We start from the raw sequence: 17,187 nt of genomic DNA on the forward strand, positions 1-17,187 counted from the left end.
GGAGGAGAATATGCTTCTCTGGTATTTGTCACTCTAAGGGGATCTCCTGCCCTCTAGCACAGCTACCTGTCTCTGACCATCTTCTCTTTAACCTCTGGAAACCAATATTTTGTTCTCTTTCTAAAATTTTGCTGTTGAGGGATGTCATATAAATGAAATCATAGAAACATAACTCAGAAATTGGTGGAAGTCCCTGTATCTCGGCCAGTGGATATTAAGTGGCTGCCTATATAGATTTCTACTTCTGTCTTTTCTGGTGCTAAGCAGTGTTCTGTGGTGTGGTTATACAGTTTGAGGGACATGTGGGCTGACTCACCTTTCTGGCAGTTACAAATATGCCTGCTATAAACATACTTGAAATGATTGGACCCCTTTGGACCTATGGTGAGTGATGGCAGTCCTGAGCGGTCTGACTTGTTGGGTCAGACACTGTGTTGCTTCTGTGAGTGTTGTTGTCTGTCCTGGGGAGCAGGCATTGTCTTGTGTTGCCAGATGAATCCTGATACGTATGTCTGCCACCCATGTGGACATGTGTGGTAGGAGACAGGGAGGTCAATCTTCTGTAGATCGGAAGAGGACCAAGAAAGGGAAGGTGGGAGGGAGGAAGCAAAGACAAGTAACATGTGTTTTGTACATGTACCAACTAGCCACCATGAATGCTACCATTATACTGTACTAATAAATTTTTTAAAAATTGAAAAAGAAATATTTACCAGGAGAGCCATAGCGCCACCTTGGCCTCGTAAAACCCTATAGTTCACTGTTGCTGTTCTGTGGTTCGTTGGGAAGAGACAAGAAGAGACTTAGTCCTGAGGTTGTTTGGGTTTGACTGCCACCCAGAAGAGAACCCAGGATTTCATGGTTGTGCCAGCTGAGTGTATAGTGTCCCTCTGTACTGGCCTCCCATGGCCAGTCATTGGTTTTAATAAGAAGTTACCCAATCAGCCCATTTCATATTAGTGAGGATTGTGGTTGTAAAAAAGACTGTGATGAAAAAGTAGCTCTGTGCGCTAACAGTTTTTGTAGATGTAGATCTTGGACTGAGGCCTGTCATTGCCTTTTTTTTTTTTTTTTTTAAGCTGGGTATCAATATGCAGTTCCGGCTAACTTCAAACTCACAGCAATCCTATTGCCTCAGCCTTCTGAGTGCTGGGATTATAGGTGTGCACCCTCACCTGGCTGAATTGGTCATTTTAAAAGCCAGGCATGGTGGCACACACTTGTAATTCCAGCACCCAGGAGGCTGACACAGGAAGATTATCCCCAATTTCAAGGCTATTCTGGGTTACATTGCAAGGAACCTTGTTTCAAAAAAGTAAAATAGACTTGCTTATCTTATGCTGATCAGAAACTATGATTAGAAGCTATTGCCTTTATTTAGTAAAAATGGTGAAGAATCAGATAGTGGTAAATGTAGTTTGATGGATAATAACCTAAGACTTGGGGCGTTGGGAAGAAAACACACTCATGGTGGCAGGATTCTGGAGTCGTGATTCCAAGTGATACCAAGTTGCAATCACATGAAGATATTTGATCTACTTTACAATCTTGTCTCTGGAATGGGCTGGTAGGCATTGTGGAGGGGTTGGTCCCCATGGGGCCTTGGGTAGGCAGGAACCTCTGGCATAGCCTAAGTGGATGAGGGCGGTGCTCAGGTGGAGGTGTGGGCAGGAGGTGTGCAAACATTCAGCATGCATAATTTTGACAGCGTTTTGAGTCTCACTGTGAAATTTCTGCCCAATTCCATTCGACCCATGGAGGGAATGAAGGCCCCATAACTGGAGGACAGCAAGGCATGCTTCTCACAGCGTGGCCTGTGGTCCTGGTGTGCTAAGACGGAGAGTGGGGAGAGGATATATGTGAGCAGCTCAAGTGCATCTTGACAGCTTTCTGTAGTCCCGCTATGGCTGGTTGTGACGAAGAGAGCTGGGGTTTGTTGGCGTTGATGTTTGGCTTTTGTTTTGTTTCAGAACACCCAGCCCTGCTGGACTCTACACACAGTGCTCAGCCCTGCTGACTTCCGCCATGGAATCGGTGAGTGTGGTGTTACCTCCTCTCCTTGGTCAGTGGAGCTGACCTTGGCTCCTGACTGTGAGCAGCAGGACAGTGCAGCGCTTCCATGCCAAGTTCTTGGGCTCAGTAGAGTTTTACTCTTTGTTTGGTTTTTGTCCTGACTTTCACTCAGGGTGTCTCCTAGGGATAGCTGTAAGCTCTGTGGAGGTTTCACTGTGACAAGGAACTCAACTGAAAATCAGATGGGTCTTTAGCTTCACCTAGAAAAGAAATTTACTTCTTTGCAAGTTTCACTAGTCTCAGATAATCTGGAGACTTTACAGTTGCAGTTGTTGGGCACTCTGAGTGTTGGGAGGAAGCAGGGCAGGCTAGGGGCTCTGGTATGCTGTCCTGTGCTACCTGGAGAGGGAGGGACCACTGGGACAGGGCTGTTTCTTGCTACTCAGGCTGTTCCTAGAAGCTGGAGGCCATGGTGTGATCCGGGGAAGGAAGGGGATCCTTGCTTGTTTGCCTCATTGCTCACCTCATTCTGTGCGCCTGGCATGCTGTGCAAGAGGAGGAGTGTATGCGTCCATGAAGGCTCTGTTGTGTCTGACCTACGATGAAGTCCTCCCTTGGGACATACATGGCTTTCGTCTTTTGTATATTGCCCATGTAGTAATTACTGTTCTAAAGTAAAACAGTGCACATGTATGTGATCTATTTTATGTTGCTACTCCTAGAAGACATGATCAGACATATTACCCTTTATTCAGACACTGATGAGCCAGGCCACTTTGAAACTGGCCTGACTGGTCTAGTCTTGGACTAGAGTGTTTGCTTGGTCACAAAGGCAAGGCATCTTTGGTGATAGGCCTGCTGTTTTTTCTCAGGGTGGGGAGCAGTTAGGGAGGCAACTGCCAGTGGGAGGTGTTGATGGTCAGGTGGTATTTGTCAGGCTTGAAGGTGAGTCTGGCTTGGTTGTCATCAGAGGGAGCTGTCATGAGTCAAGGTGCAATGCAGGAAAAAGAGATCATGGCGGGCCAGCCAGCCTCCCTCCCATACCACTTTGGAAAGGGAACCTTAACAGGTAATAAGGAAAAGCAGAATGCTGCTTGTCTTTATGTGAAAATTTGGTTATTAATGAGCATTTATTGACTCAGCACATTTTCCAAATTAGAAACCAGGTGTGATGGTGTAGGTCTGTAACCCCAGCACTCTGGAGGCTGAGGCGGTAGGATTGCTATGAGTTGGAGGCCAGCCTGCACAACATGGTGGAACCTATCAAAACGAAACAAGACATGAAATCAAGTTAGAGGAAACCATATCCGACTCTGTCCTCAGAATGTGAGGTTGACTTTCTTGGTCTGCACCCAGTGGAGGCTGAGCTGGAGAACATGTGAGCTTGGAAAGTATTAGACTGCAGGATCTACAGCGATCTTTTGCGCACACTCTAATGATAGTCCAAGGTGCTTATTTCCATCTGTTTCTGTGAACTGTAAATGTATTGTGTGACTTCTTTGTCTTTGCTATCCCTACTCAGGACAGTGTCTTCCTGTGTAGCAGGGAGCCTCCTAGCCCTGATGGGGAGCAGTGTGTAGCTGCCTCAGGACCCATGAGCAGCCAGAGCCTTCTCCTGAGGGTTGTCCTCCGTGGCCTTTCCTTAAAAGGCAGAGTTAAAAACAGTTCTTTGGGCTCTGTAGTAAGTTTTCATTCCTTTTTGCATCACTTGTTCCTTTTTATTATTTTCATTTTGGTGACTTAAAGTAGAGTTTGAATGATGGAGGTGCAAGGTCACAGTTCCTGGCAGTGGGCCTGATGGTATGCAGTGCTGTGCGCCTGTGCCACGCTGCCTGTGTCACTGAGGTGCTCTGTGGATGGACACTGGGCTCATCCTGCCTGGGGCCTTGCCAGGGACAGGACAACCTGTGCTTCTGTGTGAACAGCATGTTTCTTCAGCTCTTCTCACCTCCATTTTCCTCCTGGGATCTGGTGATGGTCACTCCCATCATAGAACTCTTAGTGGAAGTGAGACTATCCGTTTAAAATAGATTTTTTTGTTTGTTTGTTTTCTCTTTTCTTACGTTTATACAGTTCTGGCTTAGGCTGTCCACCAGTGCATCTCTCTTTTTGTTAGCATCTTTCCTGATGAGTTACAAGGCTCCAGGTTTTTGACTTTTCATGGTAGTGGCAAAATCAAGGTGATCTCTGATGACTCAGGGTGCCAGCTTACCTTGAGTGTGTCTCCATAGTTGTCCAGGACTGACCTGAGCTACATATGAATACTGAATTACACTTCTTACAAAATGGGGATGACGGTTCCTAAAAATCCTATCTGTCTGTCTCAACAGAATCTTGCTGTAAAGTCCAGCCTGGCCTTGAACTCAGATTCTTCCCGGCTCAGCTTCTTAAGTGCTGGGATTGTATGCTTATACCACCCCACCTAGCAACATTGTTTTTTGAAAGTGGTTATGTCATCGTAATAAAGCCAGTGTTATTTATATGACAGGAAGTTTGGATGTTTGGATGGAGTCCCTCTTTATTTCGGTGGTACTGGGAGTTGAACCAAGGACCTTTGCACTGAGCTATAGTCCCAGCCCTTTTAACTTTTTCTTCTTCTTCCTCTTTTTAAAATATTGACACAGGATCCCTCTGAGTTGCCCAGGCATGGCTCAAACTTATGGTTCTCTTGCATCAGCCTCCCAGAGTGCTGGGGTTACAGGTGTGCACTGAAAATGCCCAGCTTCATGTTTTATATTTTTTAAATAAATAAATGCTTAAAAAGCTGAGGGCTGGAGGTATAGATTAGTAGTGGATCACTTGTTTGTGTGCAAGAGACCCTTGGTTTGGTTCTCGGCAGGACACTGCCAAAAAGAAAAGAAGAGCAATCTCTTTTGACTTGAAACATTGAACTTGTAACGCATGTGAAAAAATGATGTACATAATGTCCCTAAATGTGACCCTGACACTCCCAGGCTACTGGCCATGGTTATGGATGCTGGGCTTGCTTCCTCTATGGTGGTAGAAGACTTACTGTGATGCTGGTTTGGATTTGTAGACTTGTAAGGAATTTGTAGGTTCTAATGCTAATTCTCTTCCGTTTTTAACACAGAAAAGTTTTTGTTAGGATTTAAAAATAGATAACAAAGCACACTTTGGTTTATTATTAAAGAAATGTACATAGCTAATTATGCCAATATAAATTACCAGGTGGTTCTTTAGTATAATCAGTTTTTGTAATTTTAGTGTTCTAGGGAATTTACTGTGGTTGGGTTCCCTGAAACTACAAATAACTTACAGAGCATCAAATGTCATTTGGGTTAGATTTTTTATTTTTATTTCTTTTATTTTCAGTTAGATTTGTTAATATGAAATGTGTTTGACTTTCTGAACAGCTTTCCCACCCCTTGCTGCTGCCCTTTTTGGGATGTGGGGTGCATTGGAGATTAAATCCAGGGGTGCTGTACTATTAAGCTGTGTACACAGCCGTATGTTTTTTGTATTTTGTATTTGATGCAGGGTTTGCCAAATTGCCCTGGCTGGTTCCTCTCTCAGGCTACAAATTCTGTAGGTGTCACAATTTCCTTCCAAGCACCTCTGCCTCTTCCCGCAGTTCCATAGTGCTTTCCCATTGCTTCTGGGAGGTGCCCACATGCTAAGGGTGCCAGGCCTGGGAGAACTGCTGCATCCTGTGCTGTTAGATACTGCTCATCAGCTCTAGAAGGACACCTGAGTCCTCTCTAATGGAGTGTGTCCTGTCTTTGGTCCAAGCAGGTGCTGGTGCGCTCTAGCCTCCAGGTGTATTGCCCTTATCAGTGTTCTTTCCCTCAGATCCAAGCACTGGTATGCCTGAACCTGTCCTGGCTTTGTTTTGCCAGTGTGTGCTAGACACAAGGTGCTTCCCTATGGGTGAGCCATGACCTTGCCAGAGTCACAGTGGCACCTTTGCCCTTGACTGCTCTCCCACCCCTAATATCTTGGAGAATGGTGGGGTGAAGCCTGATGGAACGAGAGGAAGCATCTGTGCTGTGTTTGGAGTTTCCGGCCTAACACGTATGTTCTGCAGATCACCGCGCCTGTATTCATTTTAGAACAAAATGACTAGAAGTGCTGTGGCTGTTTTCATAAGAAGTGGAAGACGAAGGATGTAACCAGAGTTAGGACCGTGAGGGCACTCTGCAATCTGTGTCAGGGCTGGGAGATAGCTCAGTGCATGCCTGGCAAGCTCAAGGTCCAGAGATCAATGCCCGGCACAACAGAAACAGAAATGAAAAGAACCCACGTAGAAGCAGGGCTAGGGAGATAGCTCAGTGGGCTAAGCACCTGCCTGGCAAGCACAAGGACCTAGGTTCAGTTCCCAGTACCACATGTCCTGCTGGTCCCTTGAAATCGGCCTTGGTAGCACATGCCTGTGATCCTAATGCTGGGGAGGCTGAGACAGGAGGATCAGAAGTCTGAGCTGCGTAGTGAGACCCTGTACCAAAATAAAAGATTAAAAAAAAAAGAAGCAGCAATCTGAAATCTATGGCATGATTTCATGTCTGCCCTGCCTAGGAGCCCGTGGTGGGTAAGGAGTGAGAACCTGGAGCCCTGAATGTGGGGTCTGGGTGGGAGAAGGGTGCTGTAGATGACCTTAAGGGCATCACACCCTGGTGGCATGTTTTCTGGTAAGTGACTAACAGCCTGGTGAGGTGGCTGATAGAAGGGACCTTGCCTAAAGAGGCTCTGTCAGCACTGCCTACTCTCCTTCCTTTTCCTTGAGCAGGCTCCCTTGCCCTTTGCACTCGCAGCCTCAGCTGGTGAACTTAGTGAAAGTCGCACTGACCTTGCCAGGGTGCACTGGTCCTGATTGTGCCTTGGGGTGGGGTTGGAGATGTGTGGCAGCTGTGCATCATAGAAGCCATCACATGCTTCCTTGTGGACGTCAGTTTTAAATAAAAGTCTATGCTTGTCGTGGGCTGTGGATGCCACTTTTGCTAAGTCTGTTTGAATGCCACTCAGAAGCTAGTAGTGTGATTGACATAGTGGTTCCATATTGGTAGTGCTTGGGAGGTCAAAGTGACACTGGCTTCTTGCTGTTTTGGTCCTCAGAACAGCCATATAGGTAGAAGGAGTTAATGGCCCTGCATACCTGTGAGTGCTGCTTTTCTTTAGATTTTGTTAAAGACACAGCATGCTGTAGTACGGAGGTGGTGCTGCTCAGGGCTTGCTAAGAGTGGTGTTGGCCGGTGTCCCGGCTGGAGTCAGGTCCAGGAATGGTCGATCTCAGGCGGCAGCCCTTGGAGTGTTGGCAGCATCTGCACAGGCAGCTTTCCATTCCTTCATCCAACCCACTATACTGATGCCTCCTTTCTGATTCCTGAAGGGTACCGTAGTAGCAGAGTAACAATCTTCACATGCAGGAAAGGATTGCTTGTGGGATACATTGGGTTTCTAGATTTCAAGTGCTTTCCGTGATACTTTATTTCTTTTGTCTTTTGCTTCCAGAAAGCTGGCTTCCTTCCCATCACTGTGTTTGCTGCTCACTGAGGCATTTGCTTGTGATGTAATGCTTTGTGGGGGAGCAGAAGTTCCAAACCAGGCCTCAGTTACCCTCACTGGGCTGCCCCTGTCCCTATACTCCTGAGCAGTCCCACTTGCGGTGGGACTTGTTGCAGTGTCCCCCTGCCTTGGCTGGCCAGTCTGCAGGTACTGACATCCACGGGAACTCGTTTTCTGCAATGTGGTTCCTGGCCGGGTGGTACTGGTACTTATCAGTGTCTGGCCAACAGCCGCCTAGTGTTCGCGCTGCGATTCTTTGTAGTTTGGGACTTTAGTCACAGGTGTGGTTGGTGTGCCTCGGGTTTGGATGTCTGTCTGTCTTCTGTTGGTTGTATCATCTTGATGCTCTTAAGTTACTGCCCAGGGAGGCATCAGGGTTTATCATACACACTTCTTGGGTCTATCAGTTTTGGGGATAAGCTGCTGCTATTGTCTAATTCTGGTTAGATATATGTTAGGTCACTTTATCTGGGATTTTCTATTAGAGCTCAGCCTCGCTCTGTAGCTGCTTCACCTGTGCTGAGAGTCTTCCTTAAGTAGTGGAAGTATGGCCAGCAGCTGTGTGTGTGTGTGTGTGTGTGTGTGTGTGTGTGTGTGTGTGTGTAGGTGCACAAGACACTCAGGCCTCTTGCATTCTAGTAGCCTCAGACCAGCACGCACCTTATCTGGGTCCTGTGTCCCCCTGCCCTTATTTTTTATTTTGAGATAGGGTCTTGCAGAGTTGCCCAGGTTGGGATCTAATTTGCAGTCTTCCTGCCTCAGCCTTCCTGGATGCTGGAATTATAGGTATACACCACCATCCCTAGCTCCACACTGTTTTAAAAACCTTTTGCAAATGGTCTGAGTTGGTACACACCACGTATTATTATCAGTGTGTGTGTGTGGGTGGGTGGGTGGGTGGGTGGTACAGGGTCTCACTACACAGCTTGGACTCCTAGTGATGTGCCTGTTTTCAGCCTCCCCAGCACTGGGATCAGGTGCTTAGTTTGCTGAGTTATCTTGCTGGCTCCTTTATCAGCCTTCTTCTTTTTTTTCCCTGCAAAGCTTTATTCCAGAGGGGCTCAGTCCTTCTTGGCACCTGCCCTCCTCATGGTGACCAGCACGTTGCTCAGCTCCTCACACTTCCTTTTGGCGTGGATGTGCGTCCCCACACTTTACTTGATGAACTTGAGGGCATGCTTGTCCTTGGAGACCTTGAGCAGCTCCATGGCGTGCTGCTTGTAGGGGGCGAAGCTGCACACCTCCTGGATCATGTCCCACACGAACTTGGTGTGTTTGATGAGATGTCTGTGATGGTGGTTTGCTCACGTTGAGGCCCACTGCCATGGGATAGCGAAGGGCCATGGCTGGGGATAGCGGAGGAGGGCTACTCTTCTTAGCCTTCTTAAAGTAGAACAAGTGTAGGGTCTTGTCAAAGGAATCTCTCTGAAGCACTGTCTAGAAAGTTGAGACACATTCCATGTTGTGTGGCATGTGGGTTCAATACGGAAATGCTCTTCTAAATCACGTAGCCTCAGTGCAGGCTTGTTTTGGTAGTGGTGGGCTACACCTGGGCAGCGTGAGGGACAAGTGCCCATCACCTGTGATTGTGTGCAAAGGTCAGATCAGACCTAGCACCGGAAGTCTAATGAAAGTGAGGCTGTTTTCCATCTTACAAGAGCGAGTCCCAGCCTAACAGGCACAGCAAGCAGTTTCTCTCCTAGCATGCAGGTCCCTACCCTCAGTGTGTTACTGGTTAAGTACTCTGAGGGGTACATCTTCCAGATGTCCCATAGATTTTATTAGGATATCCCCTTGGCCCGCCCCCTCTGCAAACATTTTGTGGGTTTAAGGGCAAATGATTAAGCCACAGGTGGGTATCAGTACTTTTCCAATCAGAGCCATATTTTATTGACTTATCTACCCTTTTCCTTTGTTAGGGACTTTCAGATGTGTGACCTCAGTCACATCTCCAGAGAAGCGGAAATTTTGTCTGCAAATTGCTTTCCATTCTGAGTTAAAGACTAATCTTGAAAATGGACTACTTTTAAGTTTCTGGTTTTCGCAGGCAGTACCCAGGTATGGTTCTGTGCAGATGCTGGGTTTGAGGCTCTCAGGGTCAGTCTGGGATGATTTAGTTAAGAGGAAAATTTTGCTACAGTTGCAGTACTAAATAGAGAGAGTGGGGAGTGGCTGAATCCCTGTTCATGTCTTTTTTAGATAGGTTATGTTGCCCAGGCTAACAACCATGAACCCAAGTGCTGCATGCCTGCTGGCGTGTCTTTGGGACTTGTTTGATGCTTGCCTCTCAAGTTGGCTGTGTCACCTCTACAGGGCACCTGATAGGTGATAGGCTGCTTCCTACTCCCTTCCCTCATTATCCCCTGTAACAGCACTGAAGGCTTGTTCTAGTCGGTTGGTGCTTCAGCCTTCAGAGATTGCTAAATCTGCTGGTTTCAAGTTCCTTTAAATATCAAACAAATCAGAAACAGCCTATTTGATATTATTCAGAGGTTGTAGTTGGTCTGGGGCAAGTATAGGATTAGGGATTAGCTGGGATCAGAACTGGTACCAGGAATGAGCTTTATCTGTTCACCTCATCTGAGACATCTGCCCTGAAGATTAAGTCACAGGTCATTGTCAGGTACTTTCCTGTGGCTTGGTCAAGTTAAGAGTCCTGGTTAAGTATTACTATGAGTTAATGTCACTAAGGTAAACTCCTTTTTTTTCCTACAAAGACTAGTTAAAATGAAACATAGGAATCTAAATATTACTTGTGTTGAAAGGTCAGATATTTTATGCAGTGAATTGAGATCTTTAAGAACTATGTTGATTCTGTCTTACAGGAAAATTGAGGCTTTCCTATCATTAAAAGTATTCACTGACCTTGAAAAAAACTGAGTATATTTGTTGGTGTGGCTGCCCCTTGACAGCCCCACATACTAGGGGCCCCACCAATGCAGATGTATTCACTTCAGTCTGGAGGCCAGAGGTCCAAGACCCAGTTGCCTGGGGGCTCTGTGGGATCCACCCAGCCCCTCCCAGCAGCTGGGATCTACGGGAATCTCTGGTGTCCCTTGGTTTTAGTTTCAGTCCCTGCTTCTGCCTCTGTCACATTTTTGCTTTGCATAAGTGAAGCAGCTGTGCTGGTCTTGGGACATCCTGGGAGCTCAACCCAACCCTGTTTGAAGAGTTGATCTCTGTGTGTCTTTTTAGGGACATAATACAACTTATAATACTGGTAAGTAAAGTAGAGACGAAAACATAAAAAACTTAGTAATCTTACCATCAAAAAAGAAAAAAAAAGTAAAGTGGGCTGGGGCTGGAAAGATACATCAGTGGTCTAAGCACCTGCCTGGCAAGTGCAAGGACTGGAGTTCGATCCCTGCATGCTGTGCTGGCCCCAGATCCCTGGACGCACTTTACTGGCCCCAGAACTGGGTGTGGTGGCACACACCTGTAATCCCAGCTGGGGAGACTGAAAGAGGAAGGTTACTATGAGTTGGAACTGCATAATGAGACCCTATATCAAATAAATAAATTTAAAAAAAAAATTAAAAAGTAAAGTAAAAATTTTGAATGCTTTTTACAAAATAAACAGTGCATTGTATATAAAATTTTGTATTTTGTTTTAAATGTTATTAGTTTTCCATGATCCAACTGTGATATTTTATGATGAAGGCAGACTTTTGCTATGTTGCCCATGTTGGCCTGGGTTCAAGTACTCTTCCTGAGTCTCTTGAGTCGCTCTTAATGGCATGTGCCACAGCCCAAATGTGAGAATAATTACGTGATTATTGTAGGCTGGGGATCAAGCCCAGGGAAAGTGCTTTTACCAATAAACTACACCCTAACTTTAAGTGTTTCTTTTTTGGTGATTTTGGGGATTGAACCCAAGGCCTTGTGTATTGCTAAGGAAGCCCTTGAGCAAGCCCCCTCACCCACCTCACCCCGTTTAGAGACAGTGTCTCAAAATTTTGTTCAGGCAGGCTGGAACTTATGATCCTATGCCTTAAGATTTCACCATTCCCAACTCCCAGGTAGAATTTTGAATGGCTTCATGGTCTGTAATTTTATGACTTCTAAGACTTGAACTTGTCTGTGTGTAGATAATTATCACTTTTTCATTTGGGTGGGGGGGTCACTGTTCATATCAGGCCCATGAGCAGTGGGTGTATTAGCTTGTTTGTAACGGGAGGTGATCAGAGGCTTGTAAACAGGGATGTGTAGAGGTTGAAGGGGCATTTGGAGATAGAATATTGATCCTATGTTGAGATGAATTCCAGATGATGGTGAGGCCAGACCCTGGAGTTCCTGCCACATTGTTATGTAAAATAAAGGCCTTGGTACCTAGTGGACTGCTTTCAGGGTCTCTGGGACCTAGTATTGTGAGTTTTGAAAGTTCAGCTCCCTTTGTTACACACTGTAGCTTTGTGGGAGGAGGGTGACGTTTTTTTAAAAGAACTAGTTGGGGCTGGGGATGTAGCTCTGAGTTTGGCCTTTGTCATGGAATTTTTTAAAAAAGACTAGGTTTTTTTTTTTTTTTTTGAAGTTTAAGATTTGAAAAAAAAAGACTAGTCTTCACAGCAGTCTGGTGTTCACAGGCAAACTGACCTGAAGTCCAGAGTATTCAACAGCCTCCTGCATGTCGGCAGTGTACTGCAGTGTGGTCCATCTATCACTATCACACTCACACTCAACTGTCATGGTGTTCACACTTACATCAGGTTTCTCTCTGGGTGTTGTGTACTCTGTATTTGGACAGATGAACAGTGACACATAATCACCATTGTGGTGTTAAGGGGAGTGTCATTGCCCTGAAAATCCCTGGTGCTCCACCTGTGCAGCCCTACTTGCCCCGAATTCTTGGCCAGCACAGATCATTTTATTGTCACAGGTTTGTCTTCTCTAAACTGTCACAGAGTCAAATCACAGCACACAGCCTCTTCCCATGGGCTTCTGGAATGCTCCTTTGTGTCTTCATGGCCTCTGAGGCTACTGTCTTGATCAGGTGTGCAGAGCCTGATCCCAGGAAGAGGCTCACATCTGCTCACTGGCAGCTCAGAGGCTGTGGGGCAGACCTTCCTCGGCTACCGTCCTTTCCAAGTATGACTTCTGTTGCAGTTAGGAGAAGGGTGCTGGTCAGGGCCCGAAGAAGGACAAAGGAAGATGTGAAATAGTGATTCTTACTGCCTTAAAGACAAGTTTGTGGCCGGGGAGATAGCTGAGTAGAATTAGCACTTGCAAGGGCCTGAGTTCAATCCCCAGATCCGCAAACAAAACCAAACCAAACCAGAACAGGTTTGCAGTGTTCCTCCGTGGAGTCTACAGCCCTGTGCTGTTCCTATGCCTGTGCAGAAACTACCCCTGCCTCTCTGGGCTGCTGACTGAGAACGGGATAGCCCAGCCCTGAGAAAGCTGCCGGTGCTTCGGTAGAAAAACTCATCTTTCCTCATCCTCACAGCATTTAGAGTGGGATCTAAGGAGTGAGATACCGAAGGTTTCTGTTGTGAGCAAGGTCTTGGAAGTTGGTGCCTTAGTTCCAGGCCACTGATCCTCTGGACCTCTTTATATGCCACACATGGAAGATCCCAGAGAACCTTTGGGGACATAGGTGTAGATATGTCTCTTGGTGTTTACCAAGCTACACCTGAAAGATCTGGAAAATGTTTATGTAATAACTTCATTTACAAATAGGGGTAAGAAACTAATTGTGTATTAATACAAGTAGCTCATTCTTATTAAAAATATCTATTTTTCAAAACAAAAATTTAGTGATTAGAGGGTCATTGTTTTAACATTTTACAAATGCCATGAATTTGTAGCTAGATAGATGACCGCTGTATTCTCACATCTGCTTCTGCAATTGTTGTGATGTGTTCTGTTTGAAGTGCAAAGACAACATCTTATTTGAAATGGAAGAGTAGTTTAGTAGCTTTTGGTCATAATGTTGGAAATGTTTGATAGAACACCAAAACCTGGCATGTGTTTATGTCATGCTTGCGTTTCAGGGCCTCATTGTGCAGTCTTATGCCCGTGCCTGAGTCTTGGACCACATGTGTTATATTCATGTGGGTCACCAAGGATGATGTCTGTGGAATTATGTACGTGGGGCTGCTTTATTTTGGTACGCCAGAACAAGCCCACGTAGCTTCTAAAGGCCTTTGAGTCATCAGAAGCTGTTCACATCTGGTGCAGAGATCTCAAAATTGTAGTCTTTGACTGGAAATTTGATTTTTAGTGTTGACCAAACACTGGTCCTGTATTTTCTTGAAGTAGCCATCTCCTTTTGTTCATTTCTTGGGAAGGCTCTGCCAGTGCCATGTCGGAATAGCCAGAGTATGTAATCAGTCATTCTGTCATGAAAGAATGGTTTTTCCCGAGGAAGAGTCAGTACATCTGTTGTGGAAGAGGTTCTTGCCAGGCAGGCATATATAGGACAGGTTCTCAGTTCTTGGAATTTAGTCCCTGTTCGATCACAGAGCTGTGTATATGAATTGGACATCAGGTTTGGTGTCAGCCTCCCTCAAGAGGCAGAACTGTGAAGGTAGTGTCAAACCTGTGGACTCCCCTGGATCCTCAGACTATGCTTTTTTCCCCCCTCCACACAATGGTTACTGTATTGCATACTATTGCCTTCAGATTAGTTGTTCAGATTACCAGATATCCAGACCAGGCTTTGGAAATAGCTTTGCTGAATGATTCAGTCTGTCTGAGAATCATTCAGTCTGTCTGCAGCTGAATGAGTTCAGGGAGGCTCAGTGCTTACTGACAACTTTAAACAGTTTTTGCACCTTTAGGAGAATCTGCTTGTATTTACTAACTCTCCCCAGTACTTAGGCTCAGGACTCTGTGCAGGTTCTGAGGGCTCTGATTTGGTGGGACTTGGCTTTTGAGTCCCTTCTGGAGCTTTCCTGGAAGTGTAGTTATTGGTCCCCTGTTAGAGTAGATCTGTGCTCACAGGCTACACGTGAACTTAGCTCATGGGGTCCTGGGCTGTCTTTCTTCTGACCTGGTGGTCTGCAGGTGTCCCCATAGGCCACGATGGATTTCTTATGTAACAGCCTGTGTCAGGGTTCTTTTAAGCTGGACTTTGCTCCCAGGACGTGGAGCTGGAAGTGACCATCCGGTCCTCTGGCAGCATACTGCCCTTCCCTGGCTTACCCAGTTCATTTTCAGTTACGTAATTCTTCTGGCAGAAGCTGCCTCCAAATGAGTATGTGTCTGATTTTCTAGACCAGAGATTTCTGGTTATTTCAGTGGTGCTACCTCCTTGGCTTATTCTAATTATGTCCTGTAGTTTATCATGGTCAGTTGCAGCAGTGACCTGTCTTGTTTTTCCAAAGTTTGCAGCTCTTTTAAGATGGTACCATTTGTAATGGCTTAAGATACAGCATTATGCATTCTTGGTGTGGGGGTCTTTTTGCATGTAGTGTGCTCTCTAAACCCAGCAGTAAATACTGTAGTCTTACAGACATTGCTGAGTTGGGCGCCAAGGAGGCCTTGACTTGAGGGCTCTGGCAGTGTTGGAGCCTATCAGCTCTGATTCGAAAGGAGGGTTCATAACCCTCTGTAGACTATTTAATATGGATAGATAGTGTATAGCCTTATCAGCTCCCTTACCCTAAAACAGGAACTTCAGGTTTAATCAGATGATGAACAAAACCTCCGTTCTGTGACAGGTGGCTTTAGTTTAAGAGAAGTGTTGATTTTTGAGGGTGATATCACAGGCTTGGGACAGACCAGGCACAGCAAAATGGCAATTCTGTCTGATGTATTTTATTCTGTTGGGTAACCTGTTAGCTTCTATTGTGTGTAAGGTGCCCAGCGCAGCTCTGTAGGGTTTCCACAAAGAGGGTGCTAGCTCTCCCTGTCCTCAGCTGAGATGTGTATGGGCTGCTGTCTTCCCTTCCCCTTCAGTTCCTAGAGGTCTGGGGCGAGGGTGGGGTTGCTATTTCATTGACTTTGAGGAACTCAAGCTCCGTGTGCACAGGGACCGTTCTCAGCTGAGGCCTGTGCTTATGGCATAGGCTGTGGTGTGGACCCTTGACACAGGTGGGATGGGCTAGTGTCTAGCAAGAAGGTGCTGGTGTGCGAAGCCTGCCGCGCTCCGCTGTGATGTGGAAGGAGGGAGAGGCCGGACTTCCTGGGTTGCCCTGAGGCTTCACTGGTGGATAGCCTTTGGGTGAGCTTTGAATAATAAGTAAAATGTGAAAAAATAACCCTGGAGTTTAGAAAGGGAATTTTGGGTGAAGGGAACAGGAAGGCCAGCTGAAGATTGAGATAGGAATGGGTTTTTCTTCCCTAGATGAAGGAACAAGTTAAAACCTGTCCCCACTTGCTTATTTATGTATTTATCTACTTATTACTTCCGGGGTAGAGGACAACAGCCCTAGGGCTTGTGCGAGGTGTGTGGTGACTGAGAAGCAAGGCCCTGGGCTGTGGTGACCTAGGAGAAGGCAGTTCAGGTTGCTGTTTGTGGCACAGGAAATGTCCTGGCCACTGCATCAGCAGGTAACTTCTGTAGTGGAGCCTGAGGCATGGGCACAGCAGGCTTGGTTCTGACCCACAGGCTGCCCAGAGTAAACGCTTTGAGAACTTTCATGTGGTGCTTCTTGTCTTCCCTTACATGGAAAAGAATGGAGGCCCATTTGAAGTTTTCAGAAAATGACCCTTGTGGTAACCTAGATACGGCCAGTCAGTATCCTTGCTGATTTTGTTTTCTTGTCCTGTTGGCTACTGAGAGGTTATTATGGTTCAGTGCACACATGTGCAGCTGTGTTCAAAGTTCAGCTGTGGGACATAAGGCTGAAAGCAGGTAGGCCTCTTGACAAGGAGGCTTGCTTATCGTGGGGAGCTGACCATCATCCCAGCAGTCTCTTTCTCAGAATGTCTTGTTTGGTGTAAAATAGCTGCTCTTTCTGACGCAAGTGACCATACCATATCTTCTTGCCACTTTTTACTTATAAACTATTTGAGTCTTTATAAAGTTTTTTTTGGAGGGGTGGGTGGGTGGGGGAAGGACAGTAGCAGTTGTACACACTGAGCAAGTGCTTTGCTGAATGCTTGACTGCCAGTGGCAATCCACACACACAGCCAGGCCTGTGTTTGTATTTAAAGTGAGTAATCCTTATTGGCAGCTTGGAGTTGGGCACTGCATATTAAAAATATTTAACTTGGGCTTGGGGATGTAGTTCAGCGTAGTGGACAGAGATTTTTTTAGCATGTATAAGGCCCTGAGTTCCATACCCTGCTCCGCAAACAAAACCAAACCCACCTGAAGTCTTTCCCTTGCAATACATGTGTGCTTCTGTGTGCAAGTGCGTGATCTATAGGGTCTTGGGGTCTCATTACACAGATTGGACTTGGTAGTGATCCTTCCTGTTTTTCAGTCTCCCAAGCCCTGAGATTACAGGCGGGCTACCCTGCCCAGTCTCATTCCCATCTCAGTGTGCCCCAGGGGCAGAGCTTGCACAGCACGTGGGGGGTAGGGCGGGTAGGGCTGGGGTCGAACCTGTCCCTGCATCTGCCTAAGCAGCTGCTTTTAATCTGCTGAGATATCTGGCCGGCCCAAATGAAACAAATTAGCATATCAGTTGAAATGTATTTGAGATAACGGAATAGAGAATTTGAGGAATTATTTGAATTTTTACACCCCCCTCCCTCCCTTTTTCC

General features: G+C 46.2%; 1 protein-coding gene and 1 pseudogene across 2 annotated transcripts in view; one reads left to right on the forward strand and one right to left on the reverse strand.

The window, feature by feature from the left end:
• LOC111813708 overlaps positions 1 to 17,187 on the reverse strand; it is a 97,405-nt pseudogene that overhangs the window by 63,269 nt on the left and 16,949 nt on the right.
• The window catches only part of Ankrd11 (ankyrin repeat domain 11), a 181,956-nt gene that overhangs the window by 61,920 nt on the left and 102,849 nt on the right, over positions 1 to 17,187 (forward strand). For both annotated transcript variants that reach the window (XM_004644991.2, XM_023705233.1), the window contains exon 2: positions 1,971 to 2,034. The gene's annotated coding sequence lies outside the window, so the exon portion shown is untranslated. The remainder of the gene's footprint in view (positions 1 to 1,970; positions 2,035 to 17,187) is intronic.

The sequence above is a fragment of the Octodon degus genome, unplaced genomic scaffold (assembly GCF_000260255.1).
Source record: "Octodon degus isolate 3935 unplaced genomic scaffold, OctDeg1.0 scaffold00215, whole genome shotgun sequence".
Classification (NCBI taxonomy): Eukaryota; Metazoa; Chordata; class Mammalia; order Rodentia; family Octodontidae; genus Octodon; species Octodon degus.